Here is a 13,927-nt window from a genome sequence, read left to right on the forward strand (position 1 = left end):
TTGTAGAGAGACTCCATATTGTCTGTAAAGATCCGTGAGTCCTATAAATTTACTTACAAATTTGTCCAGAATATTGAATCGTTATGTTCTCATTCACACAGTTCCATAAGTTTAGTGCATCTAAGCTTTGAATTGAAGTGTGCTGCATTTGTCATGGGTTTTTATTTCGCATAACACACAGACTTGGAACAACATATTTTCATATATTTATGAGACGTTTCGATTTCTTATGGAAAAGTTGCAAGTGAGGTGCCAAACGTTTTGGCTGAGTAAGAGTGACCGTTTTTGTAATTTTATTCTGCCATTTGTATCAGAAGGGTGTTAACTCTGTGGCCTGTTACATTATGATAGAAATGAGGCAGGTGGTGAGCTATTTTTCATTCCTGGTGAGTATAAATAGTGAAGGGGGGAAGCGTGGTGCATACACAGCTCTTTGATTTATGCAAGCATATTGTGGAACCTGTTATAGTGAAGTCAGATATAGAAATCTTCTGTTCCTGAGCCCAGTGGGAGATTTGCCTGCAGAGAGCTTGCGGGGTTTCTCCTTTTTGTGTACGCCATCCCTCTGGTTACAGCTGGTGTCTGACCTTTCTTTTTATCGAACACACTAGGAATAGTTAAATATTTGCCTGGGTCTTCCACGCATTGGGGAGGCACTCAATAGACTGTGATCTGTTAAATGCAGAATTCTTAGTTTTCACGAGCAAACCAGAAGAGTCAAAGAGAACATATATTTGTTTTCATTTAATGCCCTTTTTATCCTCTCAGAAACATTTGATGTAAATTCCTGAGTACTTTCTTCGTGACACGTCTGACAGTCAAAATTCGAGCTAAAACAGGTAGCAGAAGTCAAGATAATGTCTAATTTGGCTTGAGAAGGCTCTGAGATCATGGTCCGTAACAGTTTTACAGTAGTGACTGTTAAGCACATGTATTCTTTTGGAGCCTCCTTCCTGGTTTTGTCATATTTGCATGGTAACACTGGCAAAAATCCTGACCGAATACTAGCTACCAGCTCCCATTTTCCTCAGTGTAAGAGGTGTTTGGGAGAACAGGGTGTGGTGTCTGGGACCAGCTCTGCTCCTAGGGAACTCTTCTGAACCCTGTCTGCAACAGGTTAAAATGTTCTGCTTGACAAAAAAAGCTAGCTCATCTCCACTCAAAATCAGAAACGAAGACTCAAAGTAATTTTATCTGACTGTCACTAGACCCTCACACTGAAACTCGTTCTCGTTTTTTACCAATGGCATGGGAAAAAGAGTCACGTGCCTTTTACTTTCTTGCAGGGATTAATACCCCATAATTCTGCAACACTGATGTGTTTAGGTCTGTTAAAGCCTTTTAGTGACCTAGTGCTCTTAGAATTGAAGTCATGCTCAATTAGTTCAAGTTTCTTGAAAACACAATGATATGCTTATCCTTTAACTTTATCCAGTTATCTTTAGTGAGTGATTGCACCTTTAAAACTATAATCCATAGATACATAGAGCTACAAATTAGATCCAGCCATACCAACACAGCCTACAAAAGAAGTCCAGTGGCAACTTTATAATAATCCTTGAATTAATATTTGTTTCTTTATAAAATGGAAGCCAGCCAACAACCGCACACAAAACATTTACAAAATTTGGCTGCCGGAGAGTACACGCCTGTCAATGTACCAACGCTGCAGTCCTTTTGTGCAACTGAAAAGGAATTTTCATAGCTGGGCTTTTGTTTCTGTTGCATTTTATTCTGCCTTGAATTGGTGGCTTGGTAAACCAGCGTCTCCCCTGTGAAATGCTGAGGATCTCTTGGAGCAACAGGAAAGAAAACTAATTAGAAATATGCCTTGTTGTTCCTATATTTTTTTCAGCAAGAATATAATGCTAATTTAATCAGGGCTACAAAGTGTATTGTAAAGTTAAAAGCATTTTTCCTTTTACTGCATCAGAGAAAAAGAAAAATAAATAAGGATCTGAGTTCACCAATACATTTGTGAATATCAATATTTTAGAGCATATATTGTTTCTGTGCATGTTTCTATCATCATCATCAAACATGTGCTAAAAACCTCTAAAAGATTTTTAGTCCTTGCATTAATCAGGTAACCTTTTTTGTACTCAGTACCACAAACACACAAGTATTCAATAATCTTTTTGTACATGAGCACGACTGTGCCCTATGTTAAAGACTAATCACACTAGTAAATATTTTTTTTTAAGAATTGAGATGTAAATAGAGGCACAGTTCAGACTGAATTCTAACTTGAGGAATTTTGCTGGGTAGACAAAATAAAGATAGCTTCAGGTTGCACATAGACACCACCTAAATAGTTATAGTATACCCTTCAACAAGTGGGAAAAGATAGAAAACTGATAAGGTGTTGTGATATTATGAAATGGAGAGGCACACTTCCACGGAAGATTTATGTGGTGTAGTATGCCAGCATTTAACTGCGTTCGTCAAATTTCTATGGGTTGATGACAGCGTAAGTTTTATTTTCCTGAAGAGGAGGTCAGATCTCAATGATTTGGCCATCCCACTTACAGAGAAAACTGTGCCAGTGAAGCAAATAATTTGTTCTTCCATTTGCAGGTGTTCCCTCCCTGACCTCTTTACCACACGAGTCGTTTTCAAAGTGGTACAGGGTGAATGGCAAGCCCTTTATGTTTGAAAAATCTCCAAACCTTTTCCTTCGGTTCCTTGGGGGAAGGACTTCACTGAAAGAACATGAAATAACTTCTAAAGATATTTCTCCTGGCAGAGAGACAGAGTCAGGGATCAATGCACAACAGCAATATTGAAAGATAAGAGCAAAAAGGGAAAGGAGCAAAGTTTAGTAGACAAAAATAACACAGGGTAAGTGCTTAGATGAGTCTCAGTGTTCTGCTTTCAGCTGCAGTTATAAAGTGTTTGAGTTTGTTCTGCACCTGATGGAAGAGTTCAAAAACCACAAAAGGTGTAGCATATAAAGGGAATTTTCCCTTTCCAGTAAGAATGGAAGTTATGCCCTGAGAGACAGGCCTTTTCAGCCGGAAGCTCCATCTCTCAGAGAACTAGCAACAAACATTTGCTGTAAGGTTTTCTGTTAGATTTAGTCTTGTTGCTCTATGTTAAGATGCATAAGTACATTCCCTTGCCATCGTCAAGGAGATATTTTTTATTTTCCAGTCTTTGCTGTGAATTCTAACACAGTAATCTTGAGCCCTGTTGAACTGCTTGGTTTCCATGCTGGAAGAAGAGTACTTTTGAACAGTTTGTATGCTAGTTTAAAAGTAATTTTGAATCTGGCAGATTTAGAAGATCTGTAACAAGTTAAAAATTATCACTGCTATTCATCTTGCTGATTTAAGTTTTTCAAACTTCTGCCAAGTTTTGTTGTTGTTGTTGCAATATATACACTTTCTCTTGAATGGCTCAGTAAGCAAGAAGGAATTTGCTGTTTTCAGTTCAATAACTTGGTTTAAGGGACAGCACCATCACATTTTACCATCTTAAATAATATCTGTTTAGGATTCTTCTACAAGGAGCACATTGTCCTATTCTGTTTTTTATTGTTTTCTTGAGATTTTTCAGTTTTATCTTCCTGTGCTGAATTCTTTCTGTGGCACTCAGTACTCAGCAATATGCAAATATTGCAAGCATAAGATTGCAATATTACCCCAAAGCTAGTAGTATTTCTCTATTCTTTTACTCATACAAAGCTAGAAAAGGGTAGGATCTTTTTGCAAAAGGACATTACTCAGTAAAACTGAAATTCAGCTCAATGAAGAGATCTATTGCACTCCAAATTATAGCTCTAAGTGCAATAATACAAAATGACCACAGGGTTGTACAGACTTTCATCTCTGAAAGTTCAAAGAGAGGAAATTCCAGTGAATGTTAGTGCAAGGAAGAAACTATGCTTATTTACTAGCAGTAGGAATCAAGGAGGAACCAAGATAAAATAGGGATTTTGCAGGGCTGAGTCAATTATTTAAAAATATTTCTAAAAACATTTGCTGCAGACAGAGAGGGTCACTCAACGGTACAGATAGACCCATGTCCTTAACTTTCCTCCATGGACTAGCTATCCGGTTTAAGCAGATCAATAAAATGCAATGTGTGGGAAGAAGATAATATTTCCACTGCATGATTTATGCTCAGTATTTCATTGTTTTATAAAAATGCTGCTAGCAAAGTACTTTCATGCATATTTTAAAAGGCTATTTCAGGTGACCAGAGACAGGAAGGCAATGAAAGATTTGTGGATAGCAAGTTTATAAAAGGAAAATAAATAGAAGGAAAATAAAATCCCTTTTTCAGCAGTATTTGACTTGCCCAGCCCACCATGTGGTAGGCATTAGCAGACTTACAGCATTTTGCTCATAACGATTAGGTGCATTCCCCTCTGCTTTCAGACCCCTTGGAGTCTTCTTCTTTCCCACCCCTCAACGAAGAGGTATATTATCGTCAAAAGGCTTAGGTATTAAGTCCAGTGAAATTACAGAAGTAGAAATACGCACTAATCAGAAAAAGCAAACTTGCTGTTAATCTAGGTTTATGTGACTCCTATCAGTATTTTAGCCAAGAAAACGGATTCCTTGTGCTTTCCTGTGTATTTGCTTTCTTATTTTCACCTAACAGTTGGATTATTAGTTTTGCTTTCGTGCTTCAAGAACTTGGGAAGAAACCACGGCAATATCTTCTGTCTAAGCAAAAGATGTTTCAAATTTTGCTGAGCATTGCATCAGAGAAGCGAGCTTTGATTATATCAGGATGCTACAGCCTTGATTTAGCCCCAAGTCCACGGTGAATGGAATAGCAATATCAGTTTCTGCTTTGTCATACCTGACCTGCCAATGCAGACTAGACTTTTCCTGTATTTTGTTTGTTTGTTTGTTTTTTTCCAGCTGGGGCTGTCCCTTCATCAGGTAGCACCTTTCAACTCCTTCAACTCCTGTTCTATTCCTGCAAACCTGCAGCTCTGGGGAGATCTACCATTGGCTCTGTGTGCATTATTCTCAGAAGAGGTCTCATGCCGACTGCTCTGTACAGCTCTAGCTATTGGCATCCACACAACCCTTAGGTACAGGGCTTGGGTACAAGTCCTCCTCTGTGTCTAACCCTCCCAGGAGGAGCAGAAAGGAACACATATATGGCCATTGTGCTGCTCTGAGTGTGGGCTTCAGGCTAGTACATCAATATAGATAAGCCCTGGGTTAGAACTGTGACATTGCTGGGACTCCACAGCTACACTGAATCTCCAGTGAAAGGAGAATGATAAACATTTTAAAATGACACGCAATCCCAAGTCAAATTCACCAGTGCAACCAATAAGGTTAGGAATATTTGATGACTGCGTTGCCATATAAATTCTAGCTACAGCTTTCTAGTCAGCTCCTTTCCCCGTAAACTGCAAGTGATCATTTGATTTATCCACTTGAGATTTTTAAGTGCTTTAATTTCCTGGAGCTATTTACAAATCTTAAAGAACACAGAGAGAACTTCCTTAAAAGGGGAAGAAAAGCCACTGCTCTTCTTGCAGCCAGAAAAGCTTCTGCAGTCAGACTGTCCTATTGTTAGGTTGACTGAAGAAAGAGGGTGAAAAAAAAAAGAAAAAGTTTGGGAATGTGTCCTAGAGCACAGAAGTCCCATGAACAATCATTCCCAGAGGTGGGATTTTTTTGCAAAGACTTTTATTGTCAATTCCAAAAGACAGTCAGATGTAGATGACATTAAAAGGAACATCCTGGTTTTCACGATGAACATTGCTGTTGAGAAGGGATCACACAAGTAAGCCAGCTCTCAGAACATTCAGGGCTTATAAAATTTTGATTGAATTGCACCAAATTGATAGTGCACGTTAGGTGGGATATGCTGGCAAGTTTACCCCTCCTAACTTTCTGTTCATTTCAAAGCAAGTTGTAATGCTCATATATGCGTGTAGTGACAGGTCAGCATGCAGGGCATAGATGCCCATTCTGGGGTCACTTATCAAGGTTCTCGTGTTTTTCCTATGACTACTTGTAGTACACTTGTTAATACTCCAGGGACACACAGATCCCAAATAATCATCTTCCCTAAGCATTTCAAACCTGAGTACATTTCTTCTCAATTCCAAGTTTTACAGGCTGTTTTGGGTAACTGCTCCCTACAGGTATGGATTGCTGAAACATCTATATCAGACAAATTTAGCTCTTTTTTCCAGTACAGCTCTTTTGGATGCACTCAGTTTGAAGAGAGAAAATCAAAGGAGAACAATCTTGTAGTTCTCTTCTGCTGGCCTGCAAAATGGTGATAACCATGAGTCAGACTGGCCTTGCCAGGGTGGCCAGCATCAGCTGGTGTCAGACTTTTATAATAACACTTCTCCCCAGCACTGAGAAGCATTCAAGACATGTGCTTTTTGTTTATAGCTATTCCCATAAATGATATTCATCTGAAGTAGCTTGTGAGACAAAGAGTACTTCAGTGTAAACCTTCAAAGGGTGATACCAGAAACAGAGCTGCACACAGGCAGCCTTGTTTGGAATTGTTTCCCTCTTTGCTTTTCAATGCTTGAGCCCCTTCCAGACTGTGCTCTTTAAAGAGCATTTGAATACAGTCTGCAAAACACAGCAGGCACCAGAGAAAAGGACACGTCTTTAACTCTGCTGTTCTTCCCCAGGTTGCGGTTGTCACAGTTCAGTACAAGAATAATCGTACTGAATTTCTGCCGTTCGCAGTTATTTTGGAATCAGTTCTATTTGCTGTAAACTTTCTGGATTTATATTTCATGCTTATATATTGTCCCTTATGCTACATAAAACACACTAGCATTTTCCCTATTAATTTATTATATAAATCATAGTGTTACAATTTAATGGCACTTTTGATAGGACAATCTCAGAACACATCAGAACCTGTTTAACCTCATTAACCTATTGTTGTGTGTTTAAACTCATTTGAGAGGTGATTAAACTGGAATTCAGAATGCTCATGTCATTTTGCTCAAAATGCTTATACAAAATAAGCCAGGATTTGGTAATACAACCCGAGTTCTTGCTCACAGCCTACTTTTTCACACCTCTGTCCAGAAATATCACTGTGCAATACCAGTCTGAGGCAATGATCCGAGTTTTAACAAGAATCATGTTTAATGCCATCGGTTTTCAACATTTAATCTCTATCATCAGAAGTCAAGCATGAAAAATACAAGTTCTCTCTCACAAGAGAACCAGCTGTTATGAATTTCTTATTTGTCACTCTATAAAGTACATGAGTATTTAGATCAACAAGACTTTAGTGTTTTTGTAGTGCTTTTATCATCTTCAAATTAAAACAGCTCAAGGCAATACTATAGCTGTTTCACTCCATTTATCTACCATGCTAATTTAATAAAACGTTACCCAGTCTTCAAATTCTATATTTGCATTAATAATTAAATTATATGGCCATCTTAATTTAAAAGGAAAAAAAAAATGTAGATGTACATGTTGTGCATTGCTGAAGAGCTAAATAATGTCCTTTGAGCACAGACCCACTGTCTATTGCTAGGATTTTAGTTCTGAGATGTTCAACGTCCAAATCAGTCAAACTGAATTTAATTTAGACATCTAACTCCCTCAGGCCCGGTTTGAAAATGTCAGCCTAAAATAGCATGTGCTTGAGTACAACGAAGCAGGAAGGCACTTCTGATGCATGTATTTGTATGTACAAACAAATATCGCAGAGTATTTTGGAACAGCAGCTACCCCGTTCTTTGCTGAGCTGAGTTCCCAGAATTAAGATAAAAGTAAGGAGCTGCAGCAGTACCGCTGCCTTCCCCTTGCATAGCACCTGAGTGAAACGAGAGAAAGAGCTCCTTGAATTAACCAGGTAGTGAACAACTGATCATAGGAAAGATTAAAATAGCTGCCACTGAGGTACCAGTTACAGACTAGCCCAAATGCCAAAGGTTTAGAAAGTGAGCTAATGCTCTAAACAGGACTATATATATTAGGTAACTCTCATGAGTCAAGAAGGGAATTTAGTGCTACTCAGTAACAGGAACACAGAAAGCAGCAACACTTTGATTGCTTACTTTTGAGCAGGACCAAGTTAATGTTCATTTACTTCATTTTCAATTAGAAAAAAGGGGATATCAGATGTAGATGCACAAATAATTTAGTTATGTTTGTAATCCAGTTGCAATATTAATGTAAATTTTTTTTTTGTTATAGTCTCTCCATAGAAATACTGTAATTTTTCACCCAGTGTACCATGACTAGTGCTAAAGACAGAAAAAAAAACAAAGGGAAATATATGTAATAATTTGGTCTTCTTTCTTCAACATATTTAATTGCGTAGCTGATACTGACATCCCTTACTAGTTTGCTCATAAATTGATGCTGTGAGCAACCTGCAAGTTGAAGGCAGTGGGCTACCTCAGTCACACTGTGCTATTGCCATGAGCAAGAGCAGGGCGCTGGATACGTTGTGCAGATTTTCAATGTGCTAGGAGAGCATTTCCACAGTGGAAAATTTTCACAGTGGTATGTTTGCTTTGTTAGCCACAATTTCCCTCGTTTATCATTACAAATAGATACTTTGATTACATTTTTCCAAATGTTGGAGGTTGCAGATATTGACACAGTGAATCAAAAGGCATTACAGGCAAAAGCTCGGATGAATACATTTGGATTGTATTTAAGGATAATTATTGCAATACCATATTAAAGCTCATGGAAGACAATGGCAGGCTCTGCACTGTATTCAGAAGGCTTTGGATGAGGCACTTGGCAAAAACAAGTTGTCAGAAACACAGGAAACTCTTACCTATCTTGGTTAAATTCCAGAAAGTAAGTTTTCGTGGTGGTGGTGTTTTTTGTTTGTTTGTTTGTTTGAATGGCTCTCTTGTGATAAAATAAAGAAATTCAGGTGGGAACACCTGATGTTACTTTGCACTTATAATTAAGACAGGTTTTAATTAAGGGCATTTTGACAGTAGCCCACATACAGAGAAGACTTTTTTTTTTTTAGTAAGTAGGATTTATTTTCATCTTATTTCATAACAAAAATTGAGGTTACTTAGCTCATGTAGGGCTTGATAGTTTTTCCCTCTCTTCCCTGACCACAAGTTTTAAAATGTTTTGATCATTATTTCTCTAACAAAAATCAACTCTACTGCCCGAAGAAGGGCCAGGAATGAAAACAGCTACACCCAGGGATCTCAGCCCAGAGGTAGCCAAGCCAGAGAGGTGCCTTGAAGTGACAGAATGGGTAAAAGGACACAGAAATATAACACAAATGAAACCGAAGCAGGTAAAACCATTAGCTTGAGGGTTGGCAATGTTATAGAGATGCTTTTCAGATAGGTAAGTTATACCCTGGCAGATCTTACTCTGGCTGGCTCTTTGTAACGAACCAGGGCTCTTCATCTAAGTAACAGAAACTTGGCTCATCCGAATCATCAGCAGAACTAGGGCAGTATGAAAGCAAGCAGAGAAGCTAAATCCCATATTAGTAGTTGCTGCTGACTGATCCTCTTGGAGGATCTGACGCGGGCATCTGCATTCCAACACTCATGGAAAAAGTTACGCTTTTCAGTTCTGCCAACTAATATCAACCTGTATTATTAACTAACTTATCCTGTCAGCATTTCCAGAACTTGGCTATGGTAGGAGCCAGGTACTCTTCTCCATCGGGACACCGGACTTGGTTATGAACTCTAACTTCCCTGCTGTCTATATGGTTTAAAAAGATGGTTTATGGTTTATGGCCAGCTATATGGTTTAAAAAGAAATTTAACTATTACCTATTTCAGTCTGCACTAAAACTCAGGCCTGTGAACTGGAGAAGCTGAAGAACTTGTCCATATCCCCTTCTGTTGTCCTTGATTAAGTGTCACTTAATTGCTGGCAGATAACTGGGGGCAAAAATCTCCTCAAATGACAGCGTCCAATTGCCAGAGCCCTCCTACACTCTTGGGAATTTGGCTGGTGGTTCACAAGCACTGATAACAGGAGATTCCTCCCCTCTGCTTGTGCCGGCAGGAAGTGTTTTATTTATGATATCATAAAATATTTGCTCTGCTTCAAGACAAAAGAAGAGGGTTTGTTGCTGCTTGCCTTCCAAAAATAATCATTTATATCTTATTCCTTTGAAAACAAATCCTAAAAGGGAGTCACCAGATTACATTGCTGAGGGTTTGATCATCTCTTGCATTAAATTAGTATTCAGCTTTCTGTTTACTTTAATGGTGTAGAATCAGGGCCCAACTATTAGCCAGTCTTTGCAAATGATAATATATTCAAATAATTGCTAACAAACATGCTTTTACTTTCTTCTTCTATTTTTTTCCTTCTTCCTTAAGCTGGAAAATACTTGTGCCAGCATAAAGAGAGGGATCAGTGAGCCATCAATATATTGAATGGCCCACCAGCAACTGATGAAGCACTTGTACTTTAATATAACAACTCAGTAGGGTGATTTTAATAATGAGCTTGTTCTCTGTAAGTTTCCAGAAAAAAAGAAAACTATTACATTTATTACAGAACACTCTGTTTTACCTTTTGTTCTGACACAGAATTATATTCACTTAGGAATGCTAGCAAAACAAGTTTTCCTTATCTTTCTGTTTTTCACTAGTACAGTTCAAGTGAATTCCCCTGCTTCAAATGAAGCTTAATCTATTTTCAACTACAAGCAAGCAAAACCGTATTTGGTGTCACATAAAACAAGTATCTCCAAATTAGATTTTATAGCACCAGTTTAACCCGTTGTTATGCTGTTCACTGTTAACCGAACCATGGTGCAAAATAAGATGTAAAGCTAGTTCTTAAAGAAGAAATGGGTGGTGTTACATATCCCTTTACAGAATTAGTATAAGAATTTGTATATATATATTTTTAATTCTTCTTTAAAAGAAAGCAAGAAAGTAGCCTGCTAGTTACTCCTTTCCCCTCATCCTCCCTTTGGTAAATTTTGTATTTCACGTACCAATCAATTGTTACAAACATTTCCTAGAAAAAATGAAAGTAGCCATTTGATTTTATTAAAGCACAGTCATAGACTTTATTTTAAGAGTCCCTATAGTAGTCTAAGAAATATTATGGCTTGCTTCATTTTAAAAAGCGAGTACAGAACTTTTTTTTGTCACGCTACATTGCTCAAGATCTTCTCCTTCTGCAGGAAAATTCTAGTAATGTGCTGTTATTGGTCTAATTGGAAGAAATTTGTTAACTTTTACCAATTTATAGAGAAAGATTTTTTCATCAAGAATCGTGCAAACTGTTCCTTTATAACAACTAATCTGAAGCTGAGTTGCAACATCTAACAAAAATGATAAAACTTATAGAGCTGAATACAAGCCACAAAAGTTGCCTGATTCAGAATTCAAAAAAAGAGACCAAGAGTCTCTTAGCACAGGCTGGTTTTGTAGGCCGTTTTAACTTCCATTCTGCATTATAGCAGCAGCTGCAGGGGTCATTTCCAGCATAGCTCTATGGAATCCCTTTGAATACAAGTTTTTCCAGATGTGGCTTTGAGTCTATGAAATGGTCCGGCTCTTCAGTATAAAAGGCAAATTGGAAGTTGAGACTTCATTTGAACAATTAATCTCTGAAAACTCACAAGTATATCTTACTGGTAACAGTGAAATTAAAAGTTAATAATTTATAGTATTGCATTGAAAGCCAACCATAAAACTAGTTATTAGAAATCAATATGTTGTACTATTTTCTTAAAATGTTTATGAAGCAGGCTCTGGAAAAATAGTTCCATGTTATCTACTGGTACAGCACCCAGCCCATGATGCATGCAACAGAAAAGTATTGCTTAAGTGAGAATGAATAATTTCATCAGTAAACCAAGAACAGGTCACTTGAAACAGGGGAAAAACAGGCACCTGAAAACATTTGTTTTATTTCTAACTTCATCAGTTGATCTGGAAAGGTATATTTTCCTCCCATCTTTACTTTAACATTTAGTAAATGCAGTCTTTGCTCAAAAACATTGAGCCTCGAAACACTTTGTCCCCTCTAATATTGTGACCCCAGATTATTCAGCCCATCTAAGCACTCCTTGGCTTGCATAAAATCACCATAATAAAGGAGGGAAAAGAAAAATATTAACTCATAGGTTCAAAGCAAAAATAAAAACATGGTAGTAAGTAATATGGAGGTTATTTACTCATTTTCAGGGTATTCTCTTGTCACTTTGGTTGGTAATCTAAGGATTTTAGAGTAATCCTAATGCAAATTTCTAATGCTCTGTTGTAAGAGCAGTTCCCTTTGCCTAAAACAAAATACCATAGAAAAGTTCTGTTAAGCTTTCATTAAAAACCCTTGCTCAACAGAACCTGATCTACCTTATCAATGTTTACTCCAGTGACAGTCCAAGAAACATATATTGTTGAATTATATGGTGCAGTGCCTTCAGTTATAAATCTCATTTTGCATCCACAATGAGAAAAAAATTGAGAGCAATTCAAGAAACTGCTGACTTATATTCAGAGTGAGTTTTTAATTAGATCTCTTCTCGGCTGAGCATCTTTTTGCATCGTATTAGAATCTATTCCTTTGCACTTCTCAGAGATATTTAGGCACAACAGTCACAAAATGTCTGCAGGAGAAGACAGATGAGTCAAACCGTTGGAAAGTTCCCAGGGCAGCAGTTCAGATAGTGAACTCTTCAGACTTTTTCCTCAGCTAAATGTCAAACGTGTCATTGGTCTAACAGTCGTTGTCTGAAAAGATTTGATCATGTGCCACCTTCCTGATTAATCAAAGCAGCAAGTGCAAAATCTGAAGCAAATATCTTCACCTTCAGCTTTATTCCTAATTCATCTGAAGAAAGTCAGTAACTCTTTTGGCTAACTGCTCTGCTTTAGTGATAATAGCAAATAGTGACAGAGTTGGTCATACAGCAGCTCATTGTTTTGACAGGATGATGCAACACCACTAAATAAAAATTAAGGCAAAATTATGGCCTTAAAAAAAAAAAAGGCAAAAGCATAAGTTTCCAATTACACAGAGAATGTGCTTTTTTTTTTTTTTTTTACAGAGTTGTGTGAAACGTATGAGTATCTTGCAAGCATACCTTCTCTGCAGCATTTGTAAATATTACAAAATTAAAATAGCAACAACGTGGACCTCATAATTAATTATAATCTATTCCATTTTCAGAGTCACAAAAATGCTGACAAAACAGAGGTTGAATCAGACAGACCAACCCACTGAGAGCACCAACCCACCATGAGTCTCCTTCCGACTATTGTCCCTAGGCACAACATTAATATCAGGAAACAAGGCCAGTACAAGGCAGGCTTTTCTTTCTTAACAAAGATGACTGTATTTGTTCCATTTCTCTTATTCATCATGAAGACCCAATGTCCCTTCTTTGCATGAAATACTGAATAAAAATTAATTTCTTTGAGGAGAGACTGCTTGCATAGGTAAGTACAGGAAAAATTAATGCAGATAAGCATATGTCTTACACTTTGTCTTTTCAAAATATTAGTGTCTTTCTATCTCCTTTTGTAAAAAAAAAAAGAAAAAATGCACTGAAATTCAGTACAGAAGTAGTAAAATCAAAGTAAAATTCAGGCAGACATAGCTGCCTCTGGACTTCAAATCAATTTATTACCTTCTTCTATACCTTTAGTTTTCTGATCTATTCAAGGCACTTTTTTTTATTGTAGGATGAACTATAAAACTAAATGGAAAGTAGAAATTTTATCCTTTCAGAGGCATTTTGGTTCAAGCATATTGTTTTTCCTATCAAATCTATAAAACCCGAAGCAAATCCTGCCTAGTATCAGCGTTCAGCATCTCATAACTTTCTCACTTGGAAAAAAAAAAAGTCTGTAGGCTTGACTCCAGCTGTAAATCCCTACCACAGCAAATTCACAGCATGATTTAGGAATGAAAAATAAAAACAGTATCATGGTTTGTGATAAACCGAGATAATAAAGGTTGCTGAAGTTAGCATCATTCAAAAAACA

Source organism: Anser anser (genome assembly GCF_964211835.1).
Source record: "Anser anser genome assembly, chromosome: 10".
NCBI lineage: Eukaryota > Metazoa > Chordata > Aves > Anseriformes > Anatidae > Anser > Anser anser.